Here is a 12,242-nt window from a genome sequence, read left to right as displayed (position 1 = left end):
CTGCTTTAAAAAGGTGACTTTGTGCTCTGAGTGTTCTAAACCAGGCGCAAGCCCGCCAGGCACGCTTGGATTTCAGTGAAGTGAGCCAACTGCACGTGAAGAGCATTCACTCCGGCACATGTGTTTGACGTGAAGCCGACATCCTGTCCATCAAACATCAGACCAGAAATGTTGCTCGACTTGGCTCAGGAGTCAGAGGGCTTTGCAGCATGACTTTGATGACCAGGACTCTCAAAAGATGCCCAAGGAGATGGAACCTTTTACCCCAAGTAAATTTCCCTGGAGCAAATAGTTCCATTGACCTTAGACATGACTTCAGCGCTTTCTTGAGTTGAGAGCTGTTTAAAAATAAAAGTTGTGGCATCTGACTGTTTGAAGGCCTCACTAAAGATTTCACACACAAGGGTCTGGAGAGGGGGTGTCTCTTTAATGTCTCTCTCTTTTTTCCTTCTGCTAGTCCTTTAGTCCTTTCCTCCTTACAACCGAGTCAGAATGGAGGGAGGCCCTTTGGGAACAGAGTCTCCAGCGGGCTGTGAGATGGTCCCAGGCATTGTGGAGGAGGCAGGAGAGTCCATCTTTGTTTTTTTTTCTTGTAATCAATTTAATGAGGTATAATGAGTTTTGACCAATGTATACATTTATTAACGCCACCACGACCTTTGCTTTTTCGACTTTTGCTCAGCATAGACAAGGTGCTCAGCACCTGGTTTTGGATCCTGCCTCCCAGAGTCCCTGTGCATCCTTGCCTTGCCTGTTCACACTGCAGAAATCGTGACTGAGGGAGTCCCAATAAGAGAGGCGAGATGCCCAGGCTCAAAGCAGTTCAGCTGGGCAGTGGAGGCACACAGTGCCTGAGAGACCCGGTTCTCATATTACTGTTGCATCCTTATTCATTCAACAAATATTTATTGAGTGCTAATTAAGTGCCAAACATTGCTCTAGATACTGAGGATAGAGCAGTGGACAGGAAAAAAAAATCCCTGCCCTTCAGGAATGTACATATTCTCAGGGAGAGACATAAACTAACAAAATATATAGTATGTTTGGTCAGGAGAAGGGCTATGGAAAAAATCGACAGGGAAGGGGAAAGGGGAGAAGACACTACATCACCCAAGGACAGAATTTTATGCCAGTTTGAAGTTCTTACCTTACTTCTATAACAAGAGGATGCTCACAGCTGCAGGTGAGTGGGGCTCATGGCGCCATTACCTGCCTCCCTGACCTTAATCTTCTTCCTCCCTGCTGACATCCAGCTGGGTTTGCCAGAGCCCCGTGTACCTGCCCTACTCCAATCTGTCCTCCGTTGCTGGGCTCTTCCAGGCTCTGCTCCTGTGCCCCCTCTGTCTCCTGGTCTCAGCTCTGTAGTCCTGTCCCCCATCCCTGGCCCAGGACTGGTCTGCCTTTGTTTTCAGATTCAGTGCTTCCACCGTTACTAGACTCTTGACTTCTTTCACCGCATTTCTAAGATTGGGCCACATAGTAAAAACCATGAGGTCCTGGGCAAGTTAGCCATACTCTCTGAACCTTGGTTTTCTCATCTGTAAAATGGTCATGGCCATAGTACCTGCCCCGGCTGGTTGTTTTGAGAATACCATGAGATAACAGAGGTGAAATGGTTTTCAGAGCCTTGACCTTAGTGGGTGCTGAATCAACAGGAGCTGCTAACGTGTGAGGGACTGAGCTAATGGCAGCAATGCAGGGGGCAGCGCAGTGTGGACGTGCGCCCTGGCTTTGCCTCCCCCTTCCTCCTCCAGGTCTCCCCTCCTCCCACCCCACACTCCTGTCATCCTTGGCTCCCCTTTCATCAAGGAGCTTAGCTCAGTGGAATCTTTGCCTCTGGCCACTTAATGAGAAAAACTCTTCAACTGATCTGCTCTCTCCCTCACTCCCACTCTCATCGCCTGAGGAACAGTCTCGGTTCAAAGAGGATGGATGAGGCCTTCCTTGTCAGGAAAGACTCAAGAAGATTGGGGTATCTTGGCTCTTTCTTTAGTTCTAATACCCTGGTTTGTGAGACACCATTTTTCTCCTCTCCGAAAAAAGCAGCCTTTCGAAACACCCAGAAACCTTGGCACTCACTGCCAAACTAGTCAGTGGGGTAAATTTGTCCAGGCTACTTTTTTGCACAGAGAAGATCTCAGTATCTCTGCATCGATCCCTTCTCTCAGCTGGAACCAAACCACGTTTGTCATCGCCCGGCGTGGAAGGCTGGCTTGGCTGACAATTACACTGTCACACTGCCTACTTTTTAACCTGTCCCCTGTACTCACAAGAATCAGAGACGCGAGTAACCTCTACCAATTCTCTTGTTCCTTTAAGCTTCTTCTCGTTTCTTTTTCCTTGAGCTCCCTGAGTTTTGGTGAAGTTGGACATACTCATCTGTTTTGGCTTCCCAGACAGACCTTTTAGGCCTGAAGTCGTGTTAGGCATGGCTCAGCTTCTGACCAAGCCATAAATAAAGGACACAGTCTCCATGGCCCAAACTCACTGAAGAAAGTTAAGATGCTTAACCTCTCTGCACTTGTTTCCTCATCTGTAAAATGGAGATAAAAATGTTCTGATCCCAAAGGGTTGTTGGGAGTAGTACAATGAGATAACGATAGTAAAGCGTTCACAAAGTGCCTCATGTACGATAAACACGCAAAAACCAGTAGCTCATACATCCACCCAGGGGTTCGTTAGGATGAGTCTTATTTTCCTGCTGAGGCTTCTCTATCATGTCCAGCTACCCGGGAGCTAGTGCACTGAGCCCTGGTCATCTGCTGACTCGTCTGTCAGGCGTAAGCAGCTTAACAACAGAGGCCTTGTCTTGCTCTCTCACAATTCTTAGAAGTTACCAGCATTTCCTGTTGTCAGGGGCTTCCTGTGACTTGAGAGCAGGGACTGCCTCTTGTTCCTCACTATGGTCCCTGTGCCCAGCACCAAGCTGGGCACAGACAAGTGCTCAATAAGTGTTTTAAAACAAGGAACAGAGGAAGGACAAAAAGAGGTCAGGCTCCAGCTGGCTCCCACTAGGATGAGATGGCTCAGAACTAGGGAAGACAGATTCACAGAGCCCTCCTGAGTGGGAGCATTCCAGCTGCCCCGCCTGTAGGCAGACCATCCCACCATGCCAGCCCTCCTGTCCTGGCTCCGTTTTCCTCTGAAAACTGCTGCTCACCCTGCCTTTCCACAGAGCCGAGACACAGGCAGAGTTTTCCTTTAAGAAATGAACAACAGCAATGCCCCAAGTACTAAGGGCAGTGTGTAACTGGCACTATTCCTTCTCCCACTGGGAGAGTCCATGGCCACCGAACACAACGTCTCTTCTATCAAAACATCAGCAATCTCGTACCAACCATGTGTTCCAGAAACCCACCGATGGGACAGCCATTCTTTTCAATAGAGTCTGTGAAGCTTTTCTTTAAATTTTGCTGGTACTTCAGCCTCTAGGTCCCTCTCCCAGTTAAACTTGGTCAGCAGAAAGGCCCTCTTGAATTCTAAAGCACACTTCAAAGACAGCCTGACCATCACTCTCTGTATTGGGAGACCCAGAAACTCAGAAGAAAGAATTGGAGGCAAAAGTGTAAGTGTAGCCCTTTCTTTGCTCAAAAGAATACAAGCCATACTGTTGGCCCAGGAATCTCTCCAAATATCCATCATTTCTTTTGCTTGTGTCACATTCCTGTAGATGGGATGCTGTTACTAGCAGGATGAGGATTATGTATGACCGTCGCATTCATAGCTGAAATGTTCTGCCGTGGGATATGGTACTCTGATGGAGTTTGAGCTGCAGTTTTGGGGATCATCCCATTTGAAGAACGAATGAATTAAAAATGAGTATGGGGAACTACAATCACACACAACAACGTGGATAAAGCTCAGGAACACAACACTGAGCGAAAGAAGCCAGGCACAAGAGAATGCGCTGTACAATCCCATTTATACAAAGTTTAAAGACAGGCAAAACTGCTCTGTGGTGCTCCTGGTCAGGACAGGTCACTCATGGAAAGAGGCGTGAGGGGAATCTTGAGCCCCAGGTTTTTTGATCTGGGCACAGGTGACATGGGTACATTCAGTTTGTGAAAATTTATTGAGTCGTACGCTTACGGTTTGTGCTCCTTTACGCTTGATCATCCTTCAGTTACCAAAAAAAGTGCATGTAGCCAGCAGGAAATCCTGAGGTCCACGACTGAATCATTCAATGATAATGCAAGATTTTGTGTAAATTTCTTTAAGTTGAAAGTAACTCACAGAGTGATAAAGAGAATAGCACTCCCTGCCCAGCTTTCTTGTTTCCATAGGGGCTGTTAAACTGTACCAAGAGAAAACTTTCCTTTCTAGGGAACAGGGGAGAAGCTCTCTTCCAGGGTCTCTTCCTTGATCACTGTCTGTACAAGCTCTATATTATGACCTCTGATGGAGGCCAGAGGTCAGTAGCTGCTAGACAGTGCAGCTGTTGTCTGGAGAAAACCTTTAAGAACATGTAACAATTTCCCCTGGAGCAGATAAGGATCATATCTGGGGAGGGGCTCCCAATCACAGATTCTGAGGCTGCTCGTCCATCTTGCAGGATTCCCCCCAAGTGCCTCTGATCACAGGACAAGCTGCCTCCCAGGCATTCTATAGAATAACAAGTTGACTTTCATCCTGCCCAAGGCAGGGGGGTTCTTTGGGGTCTGGACTTCTGAAAGGAGCGGTTTGTGACTCTGATAAGATTACTCAAAGAACAAGGAAGAGACTGTGTTTTTAAAGTCAGCCAAGCTCGTCATTTTTCCAAGTTCAAAAAGAAAATACAGCTGAATTATCGTCAGCCCCCGTTTGCAGAGAGGGTGGAGAGACCAGGAGGAGCAGAAGCAGCTGGGCTATGGGTGTGACTGTTGTGTACGACCTGGTTTGAGACCAGTGCTCCATTCCTGATCCCAGGCACAAGGCTGTGACCGCTGCTGCTCACGGGCTGGTGGAGGTGCAGCGGGGCCCTCCCAGTGAGTCAGCACATTTCAGGCCCAAAGAGGGGAGCAACCAGAATGTGACAAAGCCAACCTTCAACACCCAGTGATTTCTGAAGCTTAGGGGTGACTGGGTACAAAAAATCTTCATGTGCTGGGTGATTGAATTTACAAGACAGAATCTAACGAAGAATGGTACAGTTTCATACATTTTCAGCTCTCACCAGAACAAGAATTTGATGTCTCTATCTCAGTGAGTATTTGCTTCTCCCCAGTCTCTCACCTTCCTCCTGCCACACCCAAGCCTTCCTAAAGACCACAGGAGACTGTTCCGACTTCAAATGAACAAACTTGTTGGGTGCCAGGCCGTGTGTTGTAAGGAACATAGACATGTAATGAACACAGACACAAGCAGGTCTTTACACCCTTCTGGTCCTCAGAGAGCTTAGCGATGTGCGTACAAATGATGCCTGTAAGAGTGACACAACCTCAGCTTCGTGGGGGCTCTGGAGAAGGGTAGATGATACTGAGATAGGAAGAACAGCGAAGGCTTCTCAGAGGAGGTGGTATTAGAAGAGGCCTTTATTCTGGGCAGGACTAATGGGTAGGATTCTGGCAGGAGGAGAGGAATGGTGGGCATCCCCAGCAATGGAAACATTAATAATACTCATGAAAATAGGAAAGCCGAGGGCAATTTCAAGGAATATGGAATCTGGCTGGAGGGTAGAATAGGTAAGATGGAGAAATGGTGAAAACAAACCCGAAAGGAAGTCTGGCCTACAGTCTGGAGAGCTTGGGCCTACTTTGGTAGGAATTGGGGGCACCCTGGAGGTTTCAGAGCAGCTTGGTGACGTGATGGAAGAGGGAGGTTGACAGGCGTGTGTAGATGAAGTGGAATGGGGAGACCAGGCTGGCACAATAATCTAGGTGAGAGATAATGAGGACAGGGGTGGTGACAGCTACCGTCTAAGTCTTTAAAGAATTGGACTTAATAGAGTGTGTGTGGGAATGGGGTTCCTGATTCCCTGCCAGTCGCCCTTCGCCTCATGACCTTCATGCAGAGAGGAGGATGAGTGTTGCCTATTCTTGAGGACACTGGTGGAGCAACTTTTGAGTTACATTAAAGGAATCGCTAATTGGAATTTGGCTGGCATGCATGACTGGAGGGTACATGACTAGTGCCGGAGGGAAAAATCCCATGGAAGAAAGCCAAGTTTAGAAGGAACCTCTGCAGTTCTTGTTCTCAGACGGCCCTACTTAGGTTAACAACAGCCCTCCATTAGGCTAGTAGGCGTCCAACTTGCCCCATTCCATCGCTGACTTTGAACTTGGCCTACCTGAACTCCCGGTGGCTCCTCCCTCCAGGTACTCGTACCACACCCAGGAGACCACACTGGCAAGCATATTATTTGTCACTCAGCCCATGTAGGGAATGCAGCGCAAACACTACGTCTGAGGTCATATCATTCCATCGCGTTAATCTCCCTGATAGCTCTCATCATCACCTATGAAATCAAATCTATACTTCGCAGCCTGGCATCTGCGGCCCTTCATGACCTTGGGCATCAACATGGTGTGATTGCTGCAAGCTTGGGCTCCAGAGTCAGATGACCTAGTTTGGAATTCTGGCTCTGCCACTTACTTAACCTCTCTGAGCCTCAGTTTTCCCTTACCTCTCAAGCTGGGTTGTAGTAAAGGTCTAAAGAAGTATTACATGTAAAGAAAAAGGACAGAATCTGGCATATAGTAAATGCTCAGTAGCTGACATCCATAGTAACAACTTAGCCCCCAAACCTGCCCTTCCTACCACACTTCCCCACCTCCATGCCTTTCTTCCTACTCTTCCCTTTGGGTGGGTTGGCCTCTTCTTCCCTCCAATCCACAGTTCCCGAGATCAGAATTCCACCCATCCTTTCCGGCCCTGCTCAGATGCTGACGGCACCAGGAAGGCTTCCTGCATGCCCCTCCGTGGTCTTGTTTCTGTGTGAGAGTCCATGGTACTTCTCGTTAGCGTTAGAGAGCTGCATCTGATCTGCCTCTAGAACGTGAACTCCAGGAGCGCGGGGATTTTTATCAGTTTCATTCACTGCTATATCTCAACATCTAGAACAGCATAGTATTAGGCTCCTACATTTGTTTTTAAAAGCATCACTGCCTACTAGGTAGTGTGCTCTTTGACGGCTTGTTACCGATTTCTCCTATAGTTTCCATATTGTCCTTGTGAATTCAACGTGCTGAACTATGGCAGACGAATTATGAGAAAAGAGGTCTGCTCAAAAGGGGAGAATGGGAAAATCCTGGGAGGCAGAAATAGCAATCATTCATGGGGAAGTTTCACCTTCTTTCACATTCAAGATGATAGTGATGAGTTAACTAAAAACGCAGAAAAGAAAGTGAGATTGCGGGGAGCTTTATGGCTGTTACAGGAAATGGCTGTAACCTGGGTCTCGTCCTACAGATGAATTAAGCTCAGCGGCTTAGGCCACATCCACAGCTCGGTTTGTTTGAGAAGTGTTCCATTGAAGTTGATGGTTAGATCTTATTTACAGGTCTGGATTTATAAGGTTTAGCCAATTATGCAACAGAGACAGCAAAGGACCTATCCTGAAACGTCCATTTCTCTGTCTCCCGGAGAGCTTCGCAGACCCTCTGGGGACAGCAATTCACCATTTGGAGGCCCCGCCCAGGGCCAAAGCTGGTGGTCAATAAATATTGGGTAAATAAATGAGTGAATGAAGCAAAGAATAGACCCTGGAAGGATATAAAGCTACTTTTGAGGCCTCCCACGTTTGCACTAATACTTTCCAATTGTACACTTTTTGAAGAATAAATGCTATTAAGCATTATTGAATTCGTAATAGTGTTTTGTGATTTTGAATTTTTCTTGATGGACTATTATCACGGGAGGGGCTCTGCAAAATTTTCTATTGTTCAAAAACAATCCTCCTACTTGAGAAGATTGGAAATTTGCCCTAAGATGCTTCGGAAACCACTTTTAGCAGAAAATGTTTAACACCTTCTTGGCAGAGCTCCTTGTGTGCGTCACAAGCTCACTGCCGCCCTTTCTACTTTCAGCTGGTCAGGAAGTTCTCATGCCACGCTCCCTCAGAGCCGATTCACACGACGCAAACTGTTTTTATTGCATATTATCTCCCCAGTTGTCTAGTCCAGATTCTGCTTCCTGACTACAACATTCTACTGTTACTTAAAGCTCAGATCAGCACAATCACAATTTGAATGTGGTCCAAAAGCAACTTTTGGTCCTTAATCAATTGCCACAAATTTTAGTATTAGACGAAGCACCAATAATGTGTAACCATCTGTTTTAGATTGTGCCAAAATCTCACTGAAAGTATGCCTTCTTCTAGAATAAGCTTCTCAGCAGGAATTAACAAAAAAAAAATTAGTCACTCTTCTTCACTATAGGGCTGGTATATTTAATAAGGAATGTGGCAATTTAGTTTATTCTGCTTCAAAGCAAGTTGTCAGTTGTAAGTTATTCTACTGACATTTTGGTCTGAGCCAGGCACTGGCTTTGCTCTACCAGAAATAACTTTTTGATAAATCCCATTGCCTCTTCTGCTTGACTTGACTTACATAAATCAGTGTCCAGTGTCACAGCTAAGTACCTGCTCAGCTATAAAGTCTTTCATTTGGGTTAGGAAAGAGGACCTATACTTAACTCAGAATTCTCAGCTAACAGGCAATTTCAGCAACACTTAGGTGACATTCAGTCGGAAGACGGCACCTCTTAAGATTGTGGGGGGCCCACACTTCCTAAGAAAGTTCTTTCGTGAAGCAAAAAGTCCATGGCTGTAACTTGTGGATAAAGATTCCACAGTGAATCTGCATTTATTATTATTTTTTTAATTCAGCAGTATTAAGCGACTGTGGATCAGGACTGTGCCAGGAACGGCCACTCAGAGACAATTAAGACATAGATTCTGGTTCTGAGGAGCTCTCTGTCTGGCAGGCGACATGGGTGTGTGTGAAGAATGGATGGCATATATAAAATTACAACACAGGGACAAATGCTACAGCAGAACTAAGTTCAAAATGAAATGGAATCACTAAGAGTGGCGTAATCTTCAGAGGTGCTCAGGGAAGGCGTCACAGAAACTATTTTTGCCGAGCCTGGGACAATAAAAAGGAGCTTTCCTGGAGGACAAAGGTGAGGGACATGTGGATGGAAAACAGAAGGCAGGGAGAATCATCCATGCAAGGACAAAGGGAAGCCTAAACAGAGCGGCCAGGGCCCAAGTGAGGATCAGCTGATAAGAACGGACAAGTAGGCCAATGTCAGATCGGGGCCTTGGATGCCAAGCTAAGGAGCTAAGACCTCGTCAGGTGGATCCTGGGAGGTGACAGGATTAGATCTGCTTAGGAAGGAGGAGGGCTTGGAGCAGTCAAGTGGTAGGAGACTATGGTGGAGTGGGGACTGTTGTGAGGGAGTGGCTGTCCCAGAGGCTGATGGGAACAGGGTGGGCCTGCTTGGGGCCCACCAACCCAGAGATAAGCAGGTGCTGCTGGTCCAGAGACCCACAATCTCCTGGAGATAAACACCAGAGCAGTGGTCAGGGGGCCCAGATAAGCCCTTGGCCTTTGGAATCCCTCTCTAGATTATTTACGTTCAAAATTTAACACCCAGGGCACCAGCAGGTAGAGTGGTGTTCCCTCTGGTTGTTCTGAACCCAACAGAACACGTGGCGCCCAGTGGAGCCCAGGACTCTGGCTGCTTGGGTTTGAATCCTGTTCTGCCGTTAGTGTCCTCCTGCAGGACCGGGACAGCGTTAGCACCTACCTTGCATGGTCAGCCTGTGGGTGAAGAGTTAATCCACGGAAAGCACGCAGCAGGCCTGGGTAAATGTAAGCTCTGTTAAGGAGGGAGCAGTTGGTTGGTTGTACTACTTGAAATTGAAGCTGCCCTGGTGGTAAGGAGGTGGGGGTGGGGTCATGCTCCTTTTCCTGCCCATTTCTTGGAGTAGGCCTTGATGGCACATCTGCCAGTTTGAAATCATTGGACTCTCCATTCCTGGGGTTAATTTCCACATGTATTTCCTGAACCTAAGGAGTTCAAGAAGGGTTAGCTGCTGATGCCACACCTGGGGAACAGTCTCTGGATGGAGCTTCTATTTCTTCAAAGAAAGCAAAGTGCAAGAACCTGTGGGGTATCCAGTCACCCACCACCTAAAGGCACCAGAATAATTGGGCCTAGGTCTGTGCTCCCCAGCATCAAAAGCCATGCTCAGTGTCCTGCAGGAGCAGAGGGGCAATTGTGCAGATCCTATCCTCAAACACAGACATCCCTGTTGGCCCGGGAGTAAGGGCCTTGAGGGGTTTCCCTGAGGGGAAAAAACATCTCCCCAACAGAATAGGAAGCTGTCATCCTTTTCTGCTGCATGAGATGTCCTGGAAGAAAACTACTTCATGGGACTGTTATGAGCAATAAACGAGTGAATGCAAGTTAAAGTATTTAGCAATTTAAGCATTTGGTGAACCTTTGCTTAGAGCTGTTATTTTTAGTCCATAATCCCAATTCTTCTCACACCTATTAAAGTAGGTATGGTGTTCAGTGGGTTGAGCGGGTGTTCAGAGCCCAATAAATATATAAAACTGCAGTAAAAAAAAAATTCTCTCCAAGAAAAATTCTCTGTATCCTCATATTGTGAGTAGACAAAAGATATTTCACACGTTATGACACACTATATAAGTGGGGTAAAAACTAATACTTTCTAGTTTGGTTCAAGGTCACTGCTGTCATTTCAAAGCCTGTCATTTCGACTAAGCCAGATCCTGTAGGAATTCCAGCAGTGTTACCGATGTGGCATCCATCCTAGGAGTGGAATGCTGTGCAGTTGAGGATCTTTTCAGAGAACCCTAACAAGTGAGATTTTATCACAGCATTGCTGACCCCAAATTAACAAGACAGGGGCAGCTCTACCAGCAGCCTTTAGCTTCTATTAATAAAGGTTAGCTGTTACATTAGGCAGACCAGTCTACTCTGGGGAGTAACTAGTATCTTATTAAGTTATAAATATATTTAATGGCTTTAGTACTGGTTTCTTATTTTGGAATATGAAGAAGAAAAAAGTAGAACTCATAATCACCAGAGTCTAAGTAAAAAGCCACTATTTTTTATAACGTCTATTTACCTACAATACTGCCTATGAATTGCCTTGTTTTTATAAAGCCCACACACTCCCTCACTGCGACTCTCCTGTAATTGCATCAAGCTACCTGCAATCATGTAACTGGCTTATCAGTTTGGAAGAAATTAAAAGTAGTCCAAGATTATAAAACCAAACTGTTTGGTTTTGATTCAAAGCAGTCAAACCAGTTCAGAAAAAGACTGTGAGACTTCTCTCCACCCTTACTCCCCTTCTGGTTTCTCATTAAGGGAAAAAATGCCATTTGTGCCCATGTTCATTCGCTGAACTCTAAAAATAGAACACTGACCAAGTTTTCTTTAAAGAACACAGAGTTGGAAGGGCACAGAGTCCTTATCTTTCACTTTCTGCACTGAGAAAGAACATACTTAAAACCATTTACCAAATAATGACTGTTACATCAAGTCCAAGCTTACCTCATTTCCTGTTGCTGACCTGCCAACTGGTCCATTGACTGTGGGCAAATTCTAGAGCTGTGCAGCCTCCAAGCTGCCCAGGCACGGACACTGTCTCAAGGAATGCTCTGGGGGTTTGGTGGGAAGCAGTCCCTGAACCGACTGCGGGGAAAGCTAAATAAACTGCACAGGTGTTACATGCTCCATCTGGGTAACACCCTTCACATCCCACCTCCTTCTGTTCCCAAATACAAACGAGCCACTTCATCTTTCCCTCTCCCGATAAGGAACACAGCGCTTCTCATCTTCACACCCTAGGGCTCTCCACCCCCGTGGGAGTTGTGTGGAGACCCCTGCTTCCTCGATGGGCTGGACTGCTGGTCACCAGGGACCTCAGCAGGGCACCCAGGAGGGGTGAAAGTTGGGGTCAGAGGGGTCAACATGCCACAGGGCCTGAGCTGTTTGCCCTTGGTCAGGATGGACAGACTCCACCTCAAAAAAAGGCTAGAAATGATTCTTCTGGACTTATTCCCATATAGAAAATGGCTAAGCTAGCTGAGGCAATCTGTAGTTGGCTTCAAAATCAGCAATGGGGAGGGGGAAAAAACCTCACAACAAACAGTGGTAACAGAAGGTTTGTGTGGGAAGATGGTGAAGTTTGGTCTAAAACAAGCAGTGTCTCTGGTAATGAGCCGTTGTTAGGAAATACGTGGAGCCCTCAGTGCCTACAGCACTTTTAAAGAGCACTGTTG

The sequence above is a fragment of the Equus caballus genome, chromosome 25, assembly GCF_041296265.1.
Source record: "Equus caballus isolate H_3958 breed thoroughbred chromosome 25, TB-T2T, whole genome shotgun sequence".
NCBI classification, from domain to species: domain Eukaryota; kingdom Metazoa; phylum Chordata; class Mammalia; order Perissodactyla; family Equidae; genus Equus; species Equus caballus.
The sequence above is the reverse complement of the archived record's forward strand: the minus strand, read 5'-3'. Positions refer to the sequence as shown.